Source organism: Adiantum capillus-veneris, chromosome 20, assembly GCF_014529385.1.
Source record: "Adiantum capillus-veneris isolate H3 chromosome 20, ASM1452938v2, whole genome shotgun sequence".
Lineage (NCBI taxonomy): Eukaryota > Viridiplantae > Streptophyta > Polypodiopsida > Polypodiales > Pteridaceae > Adiantum > Adiantum capillus-veneris.
This window is the reverse complement of record NC_140950.1, coordinates 109703968-109709967: the sequence shown is the minus strand read 5'-3', so window position 1 is coordinate 109709967 and position 6000 is coordinate 109703968.

The following is a 6000-nucleotide window of genomic DNA, read 5'->3' as shown; positions in this document are numbered from 1 at the left end:
ATAACAATTGGGAATAAGAAGATTAGTATAATCAATACAATGAAGAAGAATTTGCTTGATTGATTAGAATTGGACAGAGTTACAAGCTTTGGGTAGTAGCCATTTATATGATCAATGTGGAGAAGTGCAATCAATGATTGGATAGATATGCACATGAAAGGAGGAGAGTAATGCAGTGTGCCAGTCTCCACCCAACCATGCTATCTTATAGCCTCCCCTAACGTACACATTGTCTGGCCGTGTCGATGGCCTTGTCTGTAGGACCCGTGTCCTTACATTACCCCCCCCCCCCCCCCCCCCCCCCTTGGAGAATCGTTTTTGTTCTCAAAAACAAACTTAGGAAAACGTTTCTTAAGTGTGGAGACATTCTCCCATGTAGAATCTTCTTAAGGTCTATCTAGCCATTTTACCAATACCTGTCGTCTGACATGATGTCTGGTGCGAAGTTCATGAGAATCCAAAATCTTTTCAGGTTCATGAGGGATGCTTGGCGGTTCTATAATATCAACTAACACATGTGTATCAATGAAATTATCATTATGTCCTAGCTGTTTTTGTAAACGGCTAACATGAAAAATAGGATGAACTCGTGAGTGCTTGGGAAGAGCTAACTTATATGCCACTTGACCTATATGTTTGACAACGGTAAACGTTCCACAATATCATGGTGAAATTTTAGCAACTTTTCCCGTCTTCAGACTTTTTGAATGCTTTGGAACCTTGAGGAAAACCTTGTCTCCTTCTTGGAAAGTAGCAAGATGGCGATGCTCATATGTGTACTTCTTATATCGATCTTGAGCTTGCTTAGCATTCTGTCGAGAAACTTGAAGCATATCAAAATGGTCTTGGAGAAAATCCTTCACTTTTTGTCTCTTCTCCGTAGCCAACCCCACCGTAACGGGTGATCTAGGTTAACTAAACCCGGTAGTCACATGCTTTGAACTATTATAAGCAAATTCCATTATGGGCAATTAGTCTTCCCAATTGGTTTGCTTCTTGCTAACGTACACTCTTAGCATATCCTCTGGCACTTGATTAACCCTTTCGATTTGACCATCTATTTGTGAACGATCAGCCATACTAAGATTAAGTGTAGTTTTCAACTTTTGGAACACAGCTCTTCAGAAGTGATTATTGAAGTTTCAATCTCTGTCACTAATACTAGTTGGAAGACCATAGATTCTATATATATACTCTATAAATAGCCGTGCTAATTTTGATGTCTCGATCGTAGTCTTAGTGGGAATGAATTGACACATCTTTGTTAGACGGCGGTCTACAATTAGCCATATGGCATTATGGCCACGATTGTATTAGGTAGTCCTACTACAAAATCCATAGAGATACTCTCTCACTTACCTTGTGGAATCTTTAAAGGATATAAAAGGCCACCTACCTTGAGGCGCTCTGACTTATTAAATTGGCATTGTTGGCAGTTTAGTATGTACTCTTGAACATCATGATATAAGCATGGCCAATAAAATTAACGTTGAACTAAGACATATATTTTACGAATACCTGGATGACCAGCACTTGTACTATCGTGACTCTCAAATAATATTTGGCACCTAGTGTCTGAGTCCTTTGGTACACATACTCTACCCTTGTGGAGTAAGTAGCCATCGTCAATGGAAAAATTCTTCCATCGCTTAAGCTCGTCCTGAGTAGGGGTGGAGCTCTGTGTGTTGGAGTTTTTATCTGCACGTGTAGAAACATGTTGATCTTTTCGTGTAGAGACATGTGACTGAAAGGGATACCTTCTAAAAACTGCACTCCACAATTTTGCATATGATTGATCTTGTGCACACTTGCCCGATAATGACTCCAAAAATTCACTCTTTATTTCCGTGAAAGCAAGCAAATGAATCGGAGGCATCTGGCTTAGTGCATCCGCTACTACATTATATCACCCCTTGTGATATCGTAGCTTACAATCATAATCTTGAAGGATCTCCGCCCATCTAGCTTTACGACCCTTCAAGTCTGTTTGAGTAGTAAACCATTTTATACTCTCATGGTAAAAAACCACTTCAAACTCGACACCATATAAATAGCATTGCCACTTTTGTAAAACGTGAACTATGTATGGCATAGAGCTCCCTCTCATAGACAGAATAATTTTGTTGAGCTCTATCCAACTTTTTACTTTCAAAGGCTATAGGTCTTCCCTCTTGGAAAATTACCACATCAATTGCTTTATCACTAGCATCAGTCTCTATCACAAACGGCTTAAGTGGGTCAATGATTCCTAGGCTGGAAGCAGTGGCTACAGCTACCTTGAGCTGTTCAAAACTGCATCGTTGGGCTTCTTCCCAAGAAAAGGTCTTACCTTTTGCTTTTAAGTTGATCTGTCATAGGAACAACGATTTTGGCATAATCACGGATATATTATCGATAAAATCCAGCCATGCCTAAGAAGATTTGAATTTCCTCAACCGTGTTGGGATGTGGCTACTATCAAAGAATGGTAGCGACCTTGTCAGTGTCCATATTGATGCCAGAATAAGAGATCACATGACCACAAAAGGCTTAAGTGGGTCAACGATTGCTAGGATGGGAGCAGTGGCTATAGCTAACTTGAGCTATTCAAAACTGCATTGTTGGGATTCTTCCCAAGAAAAGGTCTTACCTTTTGCTTTAAGTTGATCCGTCATAGGAACATCAATTTTGGCATAATCACGGATATATTGTCGATAAAATCCAGCCATGCCTAAGAAGATTTGAAGCTCCTCAACCGTGTTGGGATGTGGCCATCAAAGAATGGAAGCGACCTTGTCAGTGTCCATCTTGATGCCAAAATAAGAGATCACATGACTGAAGTAGTGTATCTCTATTTTAAAGAAATCACACTTGCTTGGCTTAGCATACAGGGCGTGAGTTCATAGCTGTTGGAACACTAATTGTAAGTATTCTATGTGCTCATCCTCAGTCTTATTGTAAATGAGAATGTCATCAAGGAAAACCACAACAAATTTTCCAAGATAGGGACGTAAGACACTATCCATGGGTGTCATAAATGTAGCTGGAGCATTGGTTAAACCAAAAGGCATAACCAAAAACTCTAGTTGCCCAAATCGTGTTTGAAAGGCAGTTTTAGAGATATCTTTGAAAAGGATACGCACCTGGTGATAGTTTTGACATTGACATAGGATGCATGTTTATGCAGTTAGTTTAGTATTGGTGTGCATCTGTTGACCCACCATTGTTGGCATTATTGTCATCTTTATGGTATGCCCTTGACAAGAGTTGGAGACAATGGAACAATGATAGTGACAGCTTTTGAGATTCTATCTTGTTAGTCTAGCCACTTTGATTAATATTTTAGACATTGTACACATTTGTTTAGTTCAAAATATCTACCACTTTTGTTTTGTTGAGTGACTGGTTTTATATCATCTTGTTTAGTTCAATAGATCTACCACTTTTGTCCTTGTTTCAGTGATGGCTTCATAATCAGAGAACTCTTTGTTCAACATTGAAAAGTTAGATGGCACTAACGTCCCATTTTGGAAGAAACTAACAATGTCTTAGTGCAAAAAAAGAAAATTTTGATCGACAAATATGAAAGGGATAAAGCTTGGGGATATAGACGAGTATGATTGGCACGAATTGGATGAGCTTTCTAGTTCCACCATCATGTTGACATTGTCAAAGAATGTATACCTCAATGTAAAAAAGGAAAAGACTAGCTATGACCTGTGAAAAAAGTTAAGTGACTTGTCTAAGAAGCAAAGTGCATCATCATGGGTTTATTGGCTAAAAAAGCTGGTTGATTTGAAGATAGATGAGGGCACACCCATGTGAAACCGTCTTAATGAGTTCAACACAATTTTCAGTCAGCTCTCTATGTAGGGAGTCAATTTTGATGATTCTATCACAACAATGTTTTTTTTCCGAGAAAAAGATCCTTCCATTAGTTAATAAAATTGGCCATAGGGCTAGAAACCAGGGCTACATCAAAAGCATGGGGAGACTCTCCCAATGAGTAAACAAAATATGTACAATGAGGCTAAATCACAAAATGGGAGGAGGAAAGAGCCACATAGATGGCCAACAGTGCCATATCGACACATCCTGGACCATGGTGAAGAAGGGACATGGGCGCCAGAGTCGCAGGAAAGCCTCTCTACGTTCCCACATGCAATCGGAGCTGCCCTGAAGTCTCTCAAACTAACCCCTAAGAGTATGGATCAACTCCAACAAAAATTCACGATCAGTCTCTGCTGGTGGGACAGGGCGAGCCTCCAAGATGCGGAAGGAACGGGCCCACCAAATGAACCAGAGTGTTAAGCCACAAACGAGATCCCCCAACACACCTCTCTCTCACTGCAGCACTCCTGGGGGGGGGGTAAGCTCTGTTGTAGTCTGAAGTGTAGGTTGACCCCCCTAGATTACTATCATCCTGCTGGTGGAAGATAGCTCAAATTGAAGCACAGGGCCCATGAGGGTGGACCAGGCAATAACACTCAAGTGTACTGTCGTGATGTGGAAAGAGCTGATATCAGTCAAAGAACCCAAAGCCAAACCTCCTGCACCATGGAGCAATCCCACAGAGAGTGATGTTGACTCTCCAAAGGATGGTCGCAAGCTGCACAGGCTGCCGAAAGGCCCCTATGTACCAACCAGCTCCCCATTGCTATAGCTCTATGTGCAACTAGCCACTAGAACAAAGTGACTCACCTTGGATGTCTGGAGTCCCATAATCGCTCCCAATATCCTGACAAGAACTCAGCTGTGAGACCCTCCTCCTGCCAATGAACTGCTGCAGCAAGATGAGCCTCTCTGTGTGCTGCCAGTATGTGACACCCCAGTCAAACAGTGTATTGAAAGAAAGGGATCCCAGGGTGGTCGGCTGAAGAGAAGGGGTCTCTCCAAAACCACCTCCAGGGTCCCACTACACTCGTGCCAGAGGGCAAATCTCCCAATCCCAAAGCCTCCAGTGGCTTGTCTCAAGGTTTGCTAGGTTGGGATATGTGACACATGTCCTCCCATAGATGCCAACTACTCGTATCCTCTTAAAATAGCACTCTACAACCTGTGGAGCCTCTACTAAGACTCTTTGTACTCGACCCTCACCCTGGATCTCGAAGAATAAGGGGGGTACTGACTCCGAGCAAGCACAAACTGCAATGAGGACCTCCAGTTGTGTGAAGGCCCCCATCCATCGGGGAGCTGTTGTCTCTAGAGGGGTGAGCCACTCAGCTGGTAAAGCCTCTATAATGTCCTGGCACATGCTATGCACCCCTCTCATGCCCTGCTGGATGCTTTGTACCTCGTCTGACAAACCTGAAATGTGAAGCTAGTCATGTAGAGTGAAGTTGGGCCCTCTCCCATGGGACCCCAAGAAACATGATGCCTACTACCAACCAAGTGGCCTCTTTGAGTGCTAACCATGGGGTTCCAAACAAGGGGTTGTCTCAAGAGCTCCTCCGTGCAACTGGGTTGGTGCTGCTCCAGGCCACTCCTGGCTGCTCCAAGGGCCTCCTGAATGAGACACTCGAGTTCTAAGCCACTGAAGCAACAACTCCTTCTAGGGATCCTCCCCTGGAAGCACTCCTTTGACAAAAAACTTTCCAAGAAGGGCTCCGATGTGCTGTGTTGGGTCTATGATCCCCAACCCCCCTGAGAACATGGTAGGGTAATGACCTGCCAGGCTACTTTGGCCCGGGATAACTGAGTGTCACGCCTTGACCAAAGAAATTTCTTGATCAGCCTCTCTAACTGGCTGATATAGGAGCTCGAGAAGATCCAGAAAGATGTGATGTACCACATAGTAGCCAACAACACCTGGTTGGCCACTACCTGCCAAAGAGAGCCGTGCCGAACTCCAATGTAGCAACTTCCTCTTGATGGACAGAAGGAGGGGATATGTATGCTTCTCAAGTGACAAGTCTAGGCCAACCTGACAACCCAAGTAGAGAATTGCAGTCCCTGGGGGAATTCATCTGAAACCCTCACATGTCGACCAATCAGGTGTAGGAGTATTTCCAACCCAGAAAG